Source organism: Musca domestica, unplaced genomic scaffold, assembly GCF_030504385.1.
Source record: "Musca domestica strain aabys unplaced genomic scaffold, Musca_domestica.polishedcontigs.V.1.1 5, whole genome shotgun sequence".
In the NCBI taxonomy this organism is placed as follows: Eukaryota; Metazoa; Arthropoda; class Insecta; order Diptera; family Muscidae; genus Musca; species Musca domestica.
In genome coordinates, this window is record NW_026712346.1 from 15,608,914 (window position 1) to 15,627,757 (window position 18,844).

The following is an 18,844-nucleotide window of genomic DNA, read 5'->3' on the forward strand; positions in this document are numbered from 1 at the left end:
GCATCTTAAAAAACGAAGTTGCATCCCATCAATAAATTAGATTTTGTGTATGAAGACGTACTTGGGAGTGCAAAGTTTAAAAAGAATAAGTTGATTATTTTGCATTTTGTGAGGCTTATGAGCATACAAAATTTTCACCCGTTGTGGTGGAGGTACCAGAAGCAGTGATCCGTTCTTCATACCAGATTTCGTATTGGTAGAAATATTAGATCCGATCTTTTGTTAGTAAAAAGAAATTTGAAGGTACAGGTAGAAACGGGTCAATATTGTCCCTTTTCACAGCTGACCGAGATCTGGTGAAAATACTTACGCGAAACCCCCTACTTGAACCCAACTTTTTTCTATTGTAGTAATTGCTTAAGTTGTTGCCCTTTTGACCTGCAGTTTTTTCCTGCTGAAGTATTTTCAAAAGAGGCTTCTTGAGCCAACGTTTAGAAATAATGAAGAAAAAAGTGCAATTTAGAATATTCGGGACCCCATGTCACATGAAGTACTGGTTTATCCCCTGAAAAAATGTATGTTGTTTTAATCAGGATAAAAAGGCCGACTAAATAATACCTTTAAACATTCTGAATATTTGCAACAAACATTTAATTTTACAGAAATTATTGAATATTTTAATGATTTATAAATGTAAATGGACAAATCTTGTTTTTGTTATGACAGTTCATATGAACGATTGTATTTGACAAGCTTAGTTACAAAAAATGCAAGATGGAAATTCTTATTTGAAATAACACTACCTTTTTAATTCTACCATGGCATTATCGTTAGTAAATAAAATTAGAAGTTTTTTTGTTATTGTTCCAATACAAAATTTAAATACGCTTTGTGAAAACAATTGCGACGTTGGAGTGTACCGAAATACTAATAGGCCCATTCTTATATCTTCCTTTATAGTTCACTTCTGTTATCCCTTATTTTTGGATAAGTGAGGGATAAAGTTCACATTATCGGGTTCTTATTATGTTATGTGTTCCTCTTAGGCAGCCTGAGATGTCTTGATATCGCCGACCAGCTCTGCCGACTCCCATTGGGGTGAGCCCCATCCCAACATCCGGCTCAGGAACAACAACAATAAACTATGGGAATTCACCAACAAAAGAACAACACTATTATGATGAACATGATACCATCCAAATCCATAACGTCTGTTGACACACAAGCCATTTAGCCGCCCTCCCTACCTTTGATCATCTCTTCCTTTTATTGTCCTGATGACCCCTTATTCCGCACAATCCCACACCACTTACCTCCCTTTTATTCCCTCCTTAACAACTCTTTAACATATCCTCATTTTTTTCTTTCTTTAAACATACATTAAGTCATTTTATAATAAGTAATGTTAAAACTAATATAAAAAACTAACACAAAATTGTATAGATAAAATTATAAAAAAATATATAAATTAAACTATAATTATAAAAATAACTTGTTAAAATAGTATAGAGCCAAGTAATAATTATTTCTTTTTTTTTAAACGAACGGTCTTTTGACCAGATTATAAGATAACTATAGTCTTTAGTTCTTTAGACGAACTCTAAACAATATCAATAAGGATCATAACACAGAATTACTCTAATAAAAAAGCTTTACATTTTCGAGTATACGACCCACCCTAACGTCACCAAAAAAAAGAGCTCTTTTCTACACTGGACTCAAAGGGGAACCGACGAATAGTTTCAAAACTTGCCTACTAGGAACGTAAACGAATAATGTCCAAATAAAAACTCAATAAAACATTTAAGTTGACATACCTAACTCTAACAGTAAATCACACAAATAAATTTAAAATAAATAATAAAGACACATAGAGGAATAAATAAAAAGAACTTAAAAATATGAAAATTGGTTGTCGGTTGAAAAATTTAATAAAATTCGTGATGTGTTTATGTGTTGTATGTGTTTGTAATTGTCAATAGGTCTGATACTCCAGGGTCACCTCTACGACCATTCAAATCCTGATGAAGTCTAACAATACTTCGTCACATCCGCAACTTTTTAACATTAGTCAGAATAAGCATTCGTTGGGTTGGAATTACTTAAATAATTAGAGGTTTATACGTAATCCCGGAACACTGTGACGTTAATAAACAGGTTGGAGACTTCACAGCATAAAATCAAAGTTGGAAGTATATTGGGTATTATTCTGGGTGCTGAGCTTTGATCTGACGAGTTGAGATTTAATTTAATGTGTCAGTTCACCCATAGATGGTACTCTTGTGACACTATATTGTTGGGTACAGTTGACTTACCACGTTAATTACGAATGTTGGTCAGTGGTGTTAATGGTAATATTGCCCACAAGATATCGCTGTCTGTACCCGAATCCGACCTGCCGAATAAAACAAGAATGGTTACGTTGGATATTTTTCTGTCCATTCCCAGCACTTCATTTTCTTACCATATTTGTTTGTCGGAGTATATTTAAGAAACGGTTTAATTAACCTTTGACACTTAAGGCTTGTTCTCTCCTCCCTCACAGTCACCTAATATATCATAATTATTAATGTGTTTGCACATTTAATTTTTTTTAATTTAAATATTTTTACCTAGTTACCAATTACACGTTTATTTTTATTTTTCTTTTCACAAAACAAAAGATTTTTTCACAATTTAAAATGTCAATATATTTCGATTATATGCTTAAAAAAGGCTTATTAGCTCAACACCACTAAATAACTAATCTTTTTTCCCATCAGTACTACCTTTTATAGGTTCGGGAACAAAAATGGCTCCTTTCCATTACAAGCCATTTTCCTAGCCCTCAAGATTTGTCCCTTTTTTTCCTAAAACCAGTCGTCCCCCTCTAGGTTTATCTGCAACAAACCCTTTGCAACATTCTGAAATCCAATTTTCTCCGAACCTTTTTTTAAGTAACTTTCACTCTTAAAAACAACCCCTTTTGTCGATAATACCGTGTCATTCAATTTTTTTCACACTTTGTTTTGCCGACACGGATCTTTCGGTTGTCCGAACACTTCCTAAAATTTGGAGACTTGGATTCACCATATGGCGCCCAAACAAAAGAAACCATAGGGTTTGTAGAAGTTAGGAGGTGTATTCCATCGAGACACTTGGAAATAGACCACTAGAAGTAAAAGAAAATAGACCACAATTACTACTTTGCATTTGGAACGACGAATTCAAAGGTTTTTGTAACCATTCTGGACTGGTGCCTGAACTTGATGTACAAAAACGTTTGGAACCCTTGTTTTACATGGAAAGTATGTGATGAAAAATACAGACCAAGATAGGTTGTGACCCGCTGATCAGAAGGTTAAGCGGTTTCGCACAAATTATCTTGGATAGATAGCAGGGAATAGTATCCGTTTGAAATTTAATAGTGACACAGATTCATTAACAGGGTATCCACTCTGGATTTAACCAGAGGACAGATGTATCCGTTTAGATGATCTGGAAAAGCTGTAACGTCTTCGGTGGGAGGCGCTATAGTGCACGTATTAAATTGTTGTTTTTTTATTGTTAGTGTTTGATTGATCCATCATTTCCATAAAGGCCACAATAGCCTGAAACCGCACACACCACTCCTCTCCAAAAAACCTCCTGTAAAGACAGATAAAAATATTTATAAATAGAATTGTGTTTAAATTGTATTTTTGCGTTGATAAAAAGGTGTAATGACTACAGGGACTAGGTTCAAAGTAAAAGCTAAAAAGAGAGATAGACCACTGTTATTTGATTTAAATAGAACCATAGATAATTCAGAAGGAAAGAAAACAAAGGTAGCCAGTGACTCAACAGAAATGTCTGAAGAAACACCGACAGGTGGTAGTAACGTCCATGATTTTTCAGAAACGATAAATAACCGAATCCCCCTCATGAATTCCCTAGGACCTGTGTTCTTGCAAGATGCCTTGGAGCAAAATAGAAATGTGCAGAATACAGACCAAATAAAGGCCTTAGAGAGTTCGGTTCAGTCTGTCCAATCTGAAATGAACGAAATTAGAAAGTCATTAAGCGAATTATCGATTAATATGCAGAAGATCGTTCAAAATACGGTCCAGCATACACAACCTCTTGCGAATGTGCCAATAGCTCTAAATTCAAACACCAATATAGCTCAAAATGTATCAGCCCGAAACAACGATATTCCTAATCTTTCTCATAGCAATACCGTTCCAAACAGCGACGCCCCAACAACTTCCAATAATAGTTTACCCCCAATAAGTACTTATCCGGGTAGACCACTGCCCATTGAATCAACCAAGGGAATGAATATCGTTCGTATAAACAAACTGGGACTAAATTTTGATGGTAGCTCAAATGGTTTAGGTGTAGAAGATTTTGTTTATAGACTTGAGTATTACCAGAAGCAGTATAAAATTCCGGTAGAGCAGAGTCGTGGTATTGGCTCTTTCAAAAGACCCATCAATTTCATGACTGGGAGGAACTAAATTACAGTCTATTGAGTCAGTATCAATCATCTCGCTCTAATTTTGAGATTCTCACTGACCTAGCCCAAAGAAAGCAACACGCTAATGAATCGGTAGATAGCTTCTTCCACACAATGGGTCAAATCCGAACAAAATTGGTTCAACCAATTTCGGAATTTGATATGATCAAGATAATGAAAAAGAATATAAAAGATAACATCGGGAGAATTGTCTACCCAATACAGGTCACCTCTGTTGAGCAACTCCGAATCGAGTGCAACGAGGCTAAAAAAACTTCTTGAGGCGAGAAAATAAACCAGTCTTTACAACATCTCGTCCAATTAGGCAAGTTAGCGAATTTTACGAGGAAATGGACTTAGTGGCAGAACAATCACATGCAGATGAAGAAATTGAAGTGTCCGCTGTCCAATATGATAGGCGATTAAAACCGCAGCTGGAATTGTAAAAAAACTGGACATGGTGTTCGTGAGTGTGAAGAGACCACGAGATCTCTTTTTTGCTACAAATGTGGCAATCCTGGAACTACAACGACAAAGTGTGGTATTTGTCAGCAGCGAAACTACAAGAAGGGCGTAGAGATGGAAGGAGGCTCGCGTCCGAATTACAACCCCGGAAAGTAATCTATCCAAACATTAAACTTCAGAACAATAATGAATGTCATAACGCAAAAACCTACGCCCAAAGAAGAAATCAAATTCCGCTTGATTAGCGTCGGAAAAATTATGATGAAGTTAGGGATAGAATATTCGGGGAATTTAATTATCCAAAATACTGTAAAAAAATTCCCAAAGTTCGTCAAAAATTTAGATATAAGAGAAGAAATTTTAAAATAATTGTCGAAGCCATAAACCGAAGCAGTAATGGAATTGCAGATTGCAGATGTTGAAACCGAAGGAATCCGATTAAAAGGGTTGCTAGACTCAGGGGCCTCAGTGAGTTTAATGGGAAAAGGCTGTAGGGAAATTATACAGGAACTAGGCAAAGGAGTAGCACCCATATTTTCTATTGTAAAGACTGCTGCGGGGAATCAGCACCGAATAATCGGTAAAGTAAAACTAAAAATCAAATATAACGAGATTGAAAAGGATATTGAATTATATCTATGCCCTGACTTGGAACAAGAGATATAGTTAGGGGTTGATTTTTGGAAATTATTCCACGTTGCCCCTGAGGTAATTAGAGTGGATGAACTGAAGAAAGAACAGATTAAAAATGACATGGTTAACTGGGAGAATTATAAATTAAACCCCCATGAGTTAACACCACAGCAACAGGAAAGACTAGATAAAGTCCTGAAGAATTTTGATACATTCGAGGAAAAAGGATTGGGCAAAACTTCTTTGGACAAACATTCCATTAAGTTGATAGACGGCGCTGAACCTGTAAAGGATCGCCATTACCCAATATCTCCTGCAGTTCAATCCATCGTATATGCTCCGCTCCAAAATATTGATGGCATCTTAAGCAGAATCGACGAGACATACTACATCAGCAGTGTTGATTTAAAGTTTGCATTTTGGCAGATAGAATTGGATGATGAAAGCAAAGCATACACAGCGTTTACAGTCCCTGCTCGCCCGTTATATCAATTTAGGGTGATGCCGTTCGGTCTTTGTAACGCGGCCCAACGCTTATGTAGGTTGATGGACAAAGTTATACCGTCACACCTGAAAAAAAAAACGTTTTTATTTATTTAGACGACCTGCTGGTCATCTCTAGTGATTTTGACGAGCATTTGCGTCTATTATGGGAAGTAGCAGAGTGCTTAAAGAAAGCAAATCTAACGATAGGGCTTAAGAAGTCCCAGTTCTGTTTCCACGAACTGAGGTATTTGGGATTTGTCATTGGTGATGGAAAACTAAAGACGGACCCAGACAAGGTAAAAGCCATTAATAAAATCGCAGAACCACGTAGCGCAAGAGAAGTTAGAAGCTTCTTAGGGACAGCGGGATGGTATAGGCGTTTCATTAAAGGTTTTGCAGCCATCTCCGCTCCACTCACCGATACACAAAAAAAGAATAATAAATTTAAAATCACTGAGGAAGCTAGAAAAGCTTTTGAAGCATTAAAAAAGGCTTTAACATCTGCCCCAGTCCTTCGCCATGCGGATTTTTCAAAACATTTCTACATTCAATGCGATGCTTCGGAATGTGGAATTGGGGCTGTGCTATATCAACTGAATAATAAGGGGGAAGAACACCCCATAGCGTTTTATTCGCAAAAGTTAAATTCCTGTCAACGCAATTATAGCGTGACAGAAAAAGAATGTCTAGCTGCAGTGATGGCTATCAAAAAGTTTCGACCATATGTGGAATTGATGTCATTCACTGTAATAACGGACCACGCTTCTTTAAAATGGCTTATGTCCTTAAAGTATTTAACGGGAAGACTAGCTAGGTGGTCATTACAATTGCAGGCATTTAATGGAAAGAAAGCGATAATGTTGTAGCGGACATGTTGTCGAGGGCTCCAGTTGCCAATATTAGCGAAATCACGAAAAATGACTGCTTAGATTTTGAAACCCTAGAATTCGAGAGTCAAGAATATCTTGATCTCATTAAAACTGTTACCGACAACCAAGAAAAGTTGCCAGATTTAAAAGTAGAAGATGGGTATGTTTTTAAAAAGGTACTACCTAGCTTGGAAGAAAATGAGGAACTCACATGGAGGTTATGGATTCCCTCAAATACAACCTCAGAAATAATAAAAAAGCCCATAATTCTATGACGTCTGCACATGGCGGGATAATAAAGACCCTTGATCATATAAGACGATTCTTCTATTGGCCTCAAATGACCGTTCAAGTGCGTGAATACGTAAGGAACTGTCAGGTTCGTAAGGAAACCAAAGCTAGCAATCAGCATATGATGCCCAGTATAGGAAAGGAGGTAGTAACTGATAGCCCGCTCCAAAAGCTGTATATAGGTTTTTTTTAGGAAAATACCCAAGATCGAAAAAAGGTAATGCATACATTTTCATCGCTGTGGATCACTTCACCAAATTCACCTTTCTCAAAGCAATGAGGGAGGCAACCGTCGGCAACGTGATAAAATTCCTTGTCGATGAAATTTTTTATAAATTTGGTGTTCCCGAAGTGATCCACAGCGATAATGGTGCACAGTTTACCTCCAAAATGTTCAAAGAGCTGATGGAAACTTATCAAATAAACCATATGAAAACAGCCATATATTCGCCACAGTCCAACGGATCGGAACGTGTTTACCAGTCTGTAATTTGTGCCATTCGGACATATCTCCATAAAGATCATAGAGACTGTGATATGTATTTATCCGAAATAGAATGTGCATTGAGAAATTCTATACACACTTCGACTAGTGTTACACCGTTCTTTGCGTTGTTTGGCTTTCATATGTACTCAAATGGACATGATAATAGCTTGACAAGGAAATTGAAATCCTTAACCGACCATGAGCTCATTGATATGGATAGACCAACTCATACGAACTCATAAGAGCCAATATAAAAGAAAATTTACATCGAGCTTACATAAAAAGTTCTGAAAAATATAATAAACGTGGAAGGGTGTGTTAATTTCGACCTGGACAAGAAGTCTACCGGCGAAATACCGTCTTATCCGACTTTTCGAAAAATATTAATTCAAAATTCTGCAAAAAATTTGTTAAAGCTCGAATTGTCAAGCCCGTTGGACAAAATATGTATGAACTCGAGGATATGCAAGGAAAATCCATTGGTATTTAACATGTCAAAGACATAAAGTATTAGTGCAATATAGATTTAAATTCCGTGATAGACAAGTGCAATATTAGAATTAGGTTGACTTAATTACATGTTGTGCTTGTCCCATTCATATATTTACCTCTATAGTGCAATATACATTACGTCTGTGATATACCCATATGTACCTGATTTTCATATAGAAGTGATTATTTTATGATTTATACCCTACCTCGTAATTATGCATCTACGCCCGAACTATACCTCCAATAAGATTCTACACCCTATCATCATTGCACTTCACTATTAATACCCTATTTAGTAATTAGATATCAATATTATGACTTACGTAATCTTCCGAATTATTCGGCTATGAGTGACCAGATTTCTGTTCCAATTTTTTTTATCCAGTCGACTGACCTGTAAAAAAACACCAGTCCTGCCTTCGGACCTTGTCAGCCCTGGAGTTTTGTTGCGGGCCTTGTAAACAAACAAAATTTTTGCGTGGAAGGGCTTTTTCGCCTACATGGTGGCCACCAACCATGAAATACCACTAGCTTCCAGTATGCGATAGAGTTGGGGAAGCCAGCGATAGCTATAATGAACACTCCCGGATGGGCAGGCCACTGTAATGCCTCTCGTGACCTGCCGTGTTCACTAAGTTTTTTTTTTTGTTTTCTTTTATGGGGGAGTAAATAATGGAGACACCTGGGCACTGAAAAGGGGGTAAACATAGTGTCAAGTATGTTTAGCCATGCCCACATGCCGTTTTGCTTGCTTTTTTTTTGGTTCGTTGGGGTGTAATGGTTTGTCGTTACACCCTTTATAAAATATGGGTGGACAACTGGATTGTCATGCCATCAATCCGTTGCCCACACTGATCGAAAGCCCCACATGTGAAAGGAAACAGGAAACAATATTCTCCACCATAAGAAGACCAAATAAACGCTCGGGAATACTTGCCTCTATTGAAAGAATTTAATGTTTCCTGCATCTCAGCATGGGGGCCATACCTGCAACAAAAAGCTGAAAAGAAAGAAAAAAGTATTAATGAAAATTTTAATAATTAAAACTGGAACGATACCGCGTGGTGTTGGCTGTTGGTGTTTTGGGTGTTTTCGACATCTTCGTCATTTTGACATTTGGGTCATATGGTGAATCCAAGTCTCCAAATTTTAGGAAGTGTTCGGACAAAACAAAGTGTGAAAAAATTGAATGACACGGTATTATCGACAAAAGGGGTTGTTTTCAAGAGTGAAAGTTACTCTTAAAAAGGTTCGGAGAAAATTGGATTTCAGAATGTTGCAAAGGGTTTGTTGCAGATAAACCTAGAGGGGGACGACTGGTTTTAGGAAAAAAGGGACAAATCTTGAGGGCTAGGAAAATGGCTTGTAATGGAAAGGAGCCATTTTTGTTCCCGAACCTATAAAAGGTAGTACTGATGGGAAAAAAGATTAGTTATTTAGTGGTGTTGAGCTAATAAGCCTTTTTTAAGCATATAATCGAAATATATTGACATTTTAAATTGTGAAAAAATCTTTTGTTTTGTGAAAAGAAAAATAAAAATAAACGTGTAATTGGTAACTAGGTAAAAATATTTATATTAAAAAAAATTAAATGTGCAAACACATTAACAATTATGATATATTAGGTGACTGTGAGGGAGGAGAGAACAAGCCTTAAGGCTGGAAATACATAAAGAGCATATTTGGCTGGCTTAAGTCATCGGCTGGCTTCTTCGTAGATGAACAAAGGAGGTTTAGGTTGACTTAGTTCGATTTTGGCCCTAGGCTACTTTGTTCATTTCCGAAGAAGCCAGCCGATGACTTAAGCCAGCCAGAAAAGCGCTTTATGTATTTCCACCCTTAGTGTCAAAGGTTAATTAAACCGTTTCTTAAATATACTCCGACAAACAAATATGGTAAGAAAATGAAGTGCTGGGAATATACAGAAAAATATCCAACGTAACCATTCTTGTTTTATTCGGCAGGTCGGAGTCGGGTACAGACAGCGATATCTTGCGGGCAATATTTCCATTAACACCACTGACACATTAAATTAAATCTCCACTCGTCAGATCAAAGCTCAGCACCCAGAATAATACCCAATATACTTCCAACTTTGATTTTATGCTGTGAAGTCTCCAACCTGTTTATTAACGTCACAGTGTTCCGGGATTACGTATAAACCTCTAATTATTTAAGTAATTTCAACCCAACGAATGCTTATTCTGACTAATGTTAAAAAGTTGCGGATGTGACGAAGTATTGTTAGACTTCATCAGGATTTGAGGTGACCCTGGAGTATCAGACCTATTGACAATTACAAACACATACAACACATAAACACATCACGAATTTTATTAAATTTTTTCAACCGACAACCGATTTTCATATTTGTAAGTTTTTTTTTTTAATTTATTCCTCTATGTGTCTTTATTATTTATTTTAAATTTATTTATGTGATTTACTGTTAGAGTTATGCCATGTTTACGTTAGAACTTTTTGTAGGGTTAACCTACTTTGAGAGGATTTATTTGAAGTAAAAGTAATGGATATGACAATTTAAATCCAAATCCAGTGGGTTAACCCTCATATATATAAACGTACTGTTAGGTATGTCAACTTAAATGTTTTATTGAGTTTTTATTTGGACATTATTCGTTTACGTTCCTAGTAGGCAAGTTTTGAAACTATTCGTCGGTTCCCCTTTGAGTCCAGTGTAGAAAAGAGCTCTTTTTTGGTGACGTTAGGCTGGGTCGCATACTCGAAAGTGTAAATCTTGTTTATTAGAGTAATTCTGTGTTATGATCCTTATTGGATATTGTTTAGAGTTCGTCCAAAGGACTAAAGAAAACATTATAGTTATCTTCTAATCTGGCCAAAAGACCGTTCGCTTAAAAAAAGTTAAAAAAAAGGGAAATAATTATTACTTGGCTCTTTTAACGAGTTATTTTTATTATTATAGTTTAATTTATATATATTTTTTTATAATTTTATCTAAACAATTTTGTGTTAGTGTTTGTTTTCTCTTTCGAGACGAGCTTAATGATCTGAAATTTGCAGTGAAAAGGAAAGCCAGATAGACACTATCACACACTCACCACTATGCGACGCGTTTCGCCGTTGGTTAAGCGGCTCATCAGGTATATTTGGTGTGGACGATGGCTTACAAGGGCCGTTCTCTGGAAAGTAGTATATATTTCGAACTTATTGCAAATTAGCATATGCGAATTATACACTAGAAACTCTTCAGGTTCGACTCAAGTTCTATTGGCAGATCTTTTTCACAGCAAAGTTTTTGTTTTTGTAGTGATGAATTTTTTGTCCACAACAACTACATTGCTTCCAATGCATACACTTGTTTTAGTGCAAAAACAAAAACTTTGCTGTGAAAAATATTTGCCAATAGAACCTGAGTCGAACCTGTAGAGTTTCTAGTGTATAATTCGCATATGCTAATTTGCAATAAGTTCGAAATATATACTACTTTCCAGAGAACGGCCGTTGTAAGCCATCATCCACAACAAATATGCCTGATGAGCCGCTTAAGCAACGGCGAAACGCGTCGCATAGTGGTGAGTGTGTGATAGTGTCTATCTGGCTTTCCTTTTCACTGCAAATTTCAGATCATTAAGCTCGTCTCGAAAGAGAAAACAAACACATAAATCATAAAACATATGATCTTCGCCTTAACAAGGCAAAACTCAAAAAATTTTGTGTTAGTTTTTTTATATTAGTTTTAACATTACTTATAATAAAATGACTTAATGTATGTTTAAAGAAAGAAAAAAATGAGGATGTGTTAAAGAGTTGTTAAGGAGGGAATAAAAGGGAGTTAAGTGGTGTGGGATTGTGCGGAAAAACAATAAAAGGAAGATATGATCGAATGTATGGAGGGCGGCTAAATGGCTTGTGTGTCAACAGACGTTATGGATTTGGATGGTATCATGTTCATCATGATAGTGTTGTTCTTTTGTTGGTGAATTCCCATCACTACAAAAACAAAAACTTTGCTGTGAAAAAGATCTGCCAATAGAACTTGAGTCGAACCTGGAGAGTTTCTAGTGTATAATTCGCATATGCTAATTTGCAATAAGTTCGAAATATATACTACTTTCCAAAGAACGGCCCTTGTAAGCCATCATCCACACCAAATATGCCTGATGAGCCGCTTAAGCAACGGCGAAACGCGTCGCATAGTGGTGAGTGTATGATAGTGTCTATCTGGCTTTCCTTTTCACTCGTCTCGAAAGAGAAAACAAACACATAAATCATAAAACATATGATCTTCGCCTTAACAAGGCAAAACTCAAAAAATTTTGTGTTAGTTTTTTTATATTAGTTTTAACATTACTTATAATAAAATGACTTAATGTATGTTTAAAGAAAGAAAAAAATGAGGATGTGTTAAAGAGTTGTTAAGGAGGGAATAAAAGGGAGTTAAGTGGTGTGGGATTGTGCGGAAAAACAATAAAAGGAAGATATGATCAAATGTATGGAGGGCGGCTAAATGGCTTGTGTGTCAACAGACGTTATGGATTTGGATGGTATCATGTTCATCATGATAGTGTTGTTCTTTTGTTGGTGAATTCCCATCACTACAAAAACAAAAACTTTGCTGTGAAAAAGATCTGCCAATAGAACTTGAGTCGAACCTGGAGAGTTTCTAGTGTATAATTCGCATATGCTAATTTGCAATAAGTTCGAAATATATACTACTTTCCAGAGAACGGCCCTTGTAAGCCATCATCCACACCAAATATGCCTGATGAGCCGCTTAAGCAGCGGCGAAACGCGTCGCATATTGGTGAGTGTGTGATAGTGTCTATCTGGCTTTCCTTTTCACTGCAAATTTCAGATCATTAAGCTCGTCTCGAAAGAGAAAACAAACACATAAATCATAAAACATATGATCTTCGTCTTAACAAGGCAAAACTCAAAAAATTTTGTGTTAGTTTTTTTATATTAGTTTTAACATTACTTATAATAAAATGACTTAATGTATGTTTAAAGAAAGAAAAAAATGAGGATGTATTAAAGAGTTGTTAAGGAGGGAATAAAAGGGAGTTAAGTGGTGTGGGATTGTGCGGAAAAACAATAAAAGGAAGATATGATCAGATGTATGGAGGGCGGCTAAATGGCTTATGTGTCAACAGACGTTATGGATTTGGATGGTATCATGTTCATCATGATAGTGTTGTTCTTTTGTTGGTGAATTCCCATAATTTATTGTTGTTGTTCCTGAGCCGGATGTTGGGATGGGGACTCACCCCAATGGGAGTCGGCAGAGCTGGTCGGCGATATCAAGACATCTCAGGCTGCCTAAGAGGGACACATAACAATTATTACATCTTTCTTTTAAAATATATGCATTTTTTACAGAAATATGCTAAGCTTTTGTAAAAGTAACTGGTAGTCACTGCATTTTTTCACAATCGCGTTTTCATTTTAGTTTAAAAATAATAAACAAAACGAATTGCGATTATCCACTTTTTATTTAAATAAATTTTGTTGGTATAGCCATATTATCAATATAAAGTTAAAGGGAATATGGTCCGGCATTTGCTTATCGTACAGTTCATACTTAAATAAAACTTGTAATAACCAAAAACGATTTATGTGTCCGGCGACACCACTTTTTATCTATCGGAACGATGTAATAACAGGCCATAGAGATGCTTTATGCTAGAAACACAATTGGAGCGAACGACGAATTTTTCGCGGCGTATGTTCGTCGTCAAAAAAAAACATATGTGTATATGAAAGTGCACACAATTACGGCGCCGGCGAAAATTTCGTCGGTCGCCGAGAACTCAATTAGCTTTATTTCTATTTCATACGGCGGCGAACGGCGAACAAAACAGTAAAAGGTGGCCATACTTGTACGAATTTTATGTGTTTTAGTAATTAAAAGTTACTTTTTACTTTAAAATTTTTTATGGTCACTCTACTTTCTGTTATTCGTATAAAAAAACATAAATAATTTGTTTATTTATTTGTGTACTTGCGCCTGAGTGAAGAAGTGCACAAGCAGATAAGCTTTTACTATAATACACATTATGTTAATTTTAATAAACATTACAATTCTCTGATTTATTGTAGTCAGCTGTTTTATAATTTCGTCGGTATTGTGTTCTATACGACGAATTTTCGCGGCTCATTTTGTCGTCGCGTTGGGCGAAATTCGTCGTTCGCTCCAATTGTGTTCCTAGCATTAGGTTAGTTCCATGGTAGAAGAATATAGGTAGACGCGTCGACACAGCTGCTGGGACAATGAACTGTCAAACCAATTTTGGAATTGAAAATGTTAAATGAAAAATTATTTAAATTTGCAAAAATTTTTGAAAAAACGCGAATTATAATAACCTCCTTTTGACTTAGAATAAGAAAACATATAAAAATCTACTTATATTTAAAAAAAACATTACAATTTTTTGACATATCAATGCTCCCAAGCGTTGATGCATCTACCTGTATTCTTCTGCCATGGTTAGTTCGTAGATTCCACGCCGGGTGGTGAGAAGATCTATTTTTATATGGTAAATCTAGTTGAATGAATTCGGATTAAGCCATAAATATATCCTAATAATTTGGGTCAATCAGGATAAACGAGAACGCGTCATTACCAATAAAATGTGCATTAATCAGCATACAATTTTGTATCTAAATGCACTATGATATTGTTAACATCAAAGAAAAAGAGAAGTTGTGCCCCAGACCTAAAAGGATTATACTATTTTATACTACTAATAATATCTCCAAAAATTACTTTAAAAAATACCGCTGTCTTCTACAATTTTTATGTTCTTTTTGCGAACTTTTTACACGAATCTGAACGAGGAAAAGTAGAAAATCTGCCAAACAATTTATTTGGCATTACATTGATATAGGCCCGTTTTTATATCTTTCCTTTATAGCCCATTTTTGTTAACCTCTACTTAAGGAAAAGTAAAGGATAAACGCATTTGGAGATATATGACAAGCTTTTAGTGCAAGTAATTGGTAGTCACAGAATTTTTTCGCAATGGAATCTTCATTTTTGTTTAAAAAAAAAATAGGCAAAAAAATGTTTTAATTTAAACGGTTTTATGTTTAACATACATTGCAATGTATAAGATAAAAAAAAAATAATAAAAATACTAAAATATATACAGTCGTGGGAATTATAAACATATGCCTAGACTAGTCTAAAATAAAACCGTGGGGCACTTCAATTGTATATAATGGTTGATTAAAATGTTTGTTTTGATGGACGTTGATGGGCGTGTGATTAGTATGGCTAGAATGTTTAAACAAGCTAGCAAGCTTAATTTTAAGCGATTTTTAGGGTTTCATAGTGGTTAGCCAGTAGTACTTTTATCTTATGTTTTGTCGATTAAAGAAAAACTACGAGCATTGAAACGATTCTTCGCCAGCCAGCAATGTGAAAGTCAAATGATACACTAGTTGAAACATCTCTTTTATTTACGTGGAGTGCATAATTATTGGAATTTGCATGAGCAAGAAAATAGTAAGCAATTTCTTCACCGTCTGTGGGCCAACTGCCTAACGACGAATTAAACGTTCTTCTATCACACATTAAGTCGATAAGTTGTAGACAATTGACGTACCCCACGGTTATATTTTAGTCCAGTCTATGCATATCAGAGGGCAGCAACGAGTATGCAAAAATTCAACCACACTAATTTTCTTATATGACTTTTGTTGATGCAGTCGTAACCGAAAATGTTGCAAATGGAAACAACACGTTGTCTACAAAACGAAAAGGTTTTATGTGGAACATCATAACTCGTATTTTAAAATCAGGTGGCATAGTTTTACCTGCCTTTGTTTTCTGCCGCACTTGTAATAAAACATTCAGGTAAAGCAATTGCCAAACATAAAATTTAGCACGACATGGGTGCTGCAAAAAGTTGAAGGAATCATAACCCTTATAAATGATATTGTGAACGCTTTACCGCTGTTCGGCTACCATATGTGGATGGACGACTTTTTGGGTTTGACATTTCACTACCAAAAAGACTACAAATTCTTGGATTTAGTGTTAGGAATGAAATCAATGGATTTCAAGCGGTGCACGCATTAAAATATTTTGATAAAACTAAAATTCGTTTTTAGTGAGTTTGGTGTTAAAAATATCGATAAAGTGAAGTTTGTTACAGACAGAGGAACAAGGCATTAGAGCAAAATTTACGCCTGAATCGTTCGCCGCTACCACAGAACTTACATATGTTTTGGAAACATGTAAAAAATGGTAAAATATTTCAAAAAGGCAAATTTGCAATACCTTCTATAAACATCTTTGAAAAGTCAGTGCCATAATGTTGAAATCGATAATGGACAATTGGGGCAAAATAAACAATGTTCTAACGAGCAGCAGCGGAGTGATCCTCTTCTGTGGCAGGCAATATAATTACAGAGAAAATAAATAGTATTGGGCCGAGAGCTGTTGAAGGTTTAAATTTTTAAATTCTTTGAAATTTTTAACTAAATACTGAAGACTGACATTTGTTCCTTTTGTCGAAATAAGCCACTGAAATAAATTTCTTGTTATTTTTTTTAGAGATAACTTGTTCCTTTTTTACAGCAACTGAAGTTTAGTATACTATAAGCCCAAATGAAAAAAAAATCGTTGTTTATTAAATACTATTTTTTTTTAATTTCTTTAATGGACACTGCCTCTAGTATTGATATGCCTACCAAAACTATAACACATGATTACGCTCAAATTCGATCTTTCGTATTTAATCGAATCAAATCACCCTTCCAAAAAAAATCAAACCGATCATACACATCCGAGATGATCGTTTCGGTATGTCTAGTTCAACATCAGTTCGTAAACAAAGCAATCATATGCGCTGTGCGCACACAAAACATCAATCAATACATGTTTGATCAGAACTTTTTCGTTTGACTTGAGCAACTCGAATAAACATGTTACATCTGACAGACTGATTGAGTTTGATTGTAATTCCACTGTGTGTGATCAAGCCTACTCAATCATTCTCATTGTAGCACTCTGTAAATATGTTTATAATTCCCACGACTTTATCTATTTTATTATTTTTTGGTTTTTAGCACTTAAAAGTTTTTACCTATTTTTATTTTCTAGTTTTTAGTTTCTATTTCGCATTCTGTTTTTATCATTTAGTGCTTCATTATTGCAAGGTTTCTTGCCCGTTAGTTTATTGCAGTCCAACTCCTCTATACGTAGTCCCGCAAAGATCTTATTCTACGTCGTAGGCTTAACCTTCTTCAAGCAGTTTCGCACCTAATTATACGACTGCGTGATCTGCAGTGCTGCCCTGCATTTTATATATTGTAGAAGCCCATAATAACATTAAAGGCAACATTTTTTAGCCGTCCCGTAATTGTACTTAGCTGGAAACTGTATGGCTTTCGGGTATATACGATGTACTCCGTCTCTTGCGAAAACAATTCGGATGGAAGGTACATCTGTCGCATACATCTGACTTCGACGAAATTGAGGCCAAACGATTTCGTTGATGTAGTTCCGCTGGTAGACCCCCAGTTGTGTTTATCTCTGCTGGTATTATAGTAGCTATAACCACATTTTCTGAATTTCGTGTGGCGTGAACTAGCTCATCCTGCGGATTGATAAAACCTAAATTATCCGCAATCTTGGATTTTAATTTTATATAGTATATTGTATTCAGCTTGTTGAGCCCTTTCGTTAGAGACCTATATTAATGAGATTGATAAAAAAAATACGTTATCCGCAATTTTGTAGCGGCCGCCATCTTGGATTTATAATGATAATGAACAAACATAATTGTATTGTCACCAAAATTGAAAGTGGATACAAAATTTCAAATTATTCGGTTGACAGGAAGAGGGTGAAATTTGAATTACTAAATTTGACTCAAGAATAAGACAAGCAAACGGGCTGAGCTAAATAAAACCGTTTAATAATAAACAAGGCGCATTTGTAATTAAATCTGTGAAGTAAATCTATAAGTCAGTTCTTCAAAATAAAATAAACATTTGCGTTATCCATTTTTTATTCAAAAAATGTTGCTGTTATTGTCACATTATCAATATAAAATATGGCAACATGAATTTAGTAAACTTTTCGTTAAAAGATAAAGGGAAGATGGTCCGACCTTTTGCTTATCGGACAGTTCATACTTAAATGAAACTTAAAAACTCGACAACATAATTTTTTTTCTATCTATCGGACAGAAGTAATAATGTCGTTAAGTATGAGGATCTAGTGCGAATGCTGGGGTCACATTTTACTCAAAAGGCAAATATTGTAATGGAACGGCACAGATTCTTTACTTGGAAGCAGCAGGATGGTCAGAACATTGATGAATATGCAACAATACTTAAGAGTTTAAGTTCGAATTGCGAATTTGGAAATATGAGATATGATTTGGTTCGTGACATCTTTATTTGTGGATATAGCTAACAATATGATGTTGGCTAAGGCAAATGTAGGAATGTTGCAAGATAATTGAAGGTATTGTTAATGCTGATCAATGATCAACAATTCATGAGGAGCTCATAATTACAAATCAAATAATGTCAAAAATGAAAGTGGAAATTGTCAAAAAAATGCGGTCAGAATCACAAATTGACCCATTTCGCTAGAATGTGTATAAACCCGAAAAAATTTGTCAAACAGATGCAGACAGATGAAGGAGTTGTGAATGAAGGTGATGATGGAGATATCGATTTAAATCATCTACTGAAAGGAACGTTGGA

At 35.5% G+C, this 18,844-nt stretch overlaps 3 long non-coding RNA genes across 4 annotated transcripts; 1 reads left to right on the forward strand and 2 right to left on the reverse strand.

Moving 5' to 3' along the window:
- Positions 1 to 1,717: 1,717 nt before the first annotated feature.
- LOC131805055 (uncharacterized) lies at positions 1,718 to 9,370 on the reverse strand. Of its 2 annotated transcripts, XR_009343492.1 has the most exons (5): positions 8,464 to 9,369; positions 3,250 to 3,567; positions 2,553 to 3,091; positions 2,405 to 2,489; positions 1,718 to 2,335 (listed from the first exon to the last, which is right to left on the reverse strand). It is a non-coding gene; the product is annotated as an uncharacterized LOC131805055 (long non-coding RNA). The 2 variants fall into 2 exon arrangements; XR_009343491.1 differs by having other exon boundaries at positions 2,405 to 3,091; positions 8,464 to 9,370.
- Positions 9,371 to 9,460: 90 nt separating this feature from the next.
- On the forward strand, positions 9,461 to 10,494 carry LOC131805056 (uncharacterized). The gene is made up of 3 exons (XR_009343493.1): positions 9,461 to 9,702; positions 9,766 to 10,035; positions 10,105 to 10,494. It is a non-coding gene; the product is annotated as an uncharacterized LOC131805056 (long non-coding RNA).
- Positions 10,495 to 13,118: 2,624 nt separating this feature from the next.
- LOC109612238 (uncharacterized) lies at positions 13,119 to 14,085 on the reverse strand. Its single transcript, XR_002194412.2, has 2 exons — positions 13,497 to 14,085; positions 13,119 to 13,438 (listed from the first exon to the last, which is right to left on the reverse strand). It is a non-coding gene; the product is annotated as an uncharacterized LOC109612238 (long non-coding RNA).
- Positions 14,086 to 18,844: the final 4,759 nt, after the last annotated feature.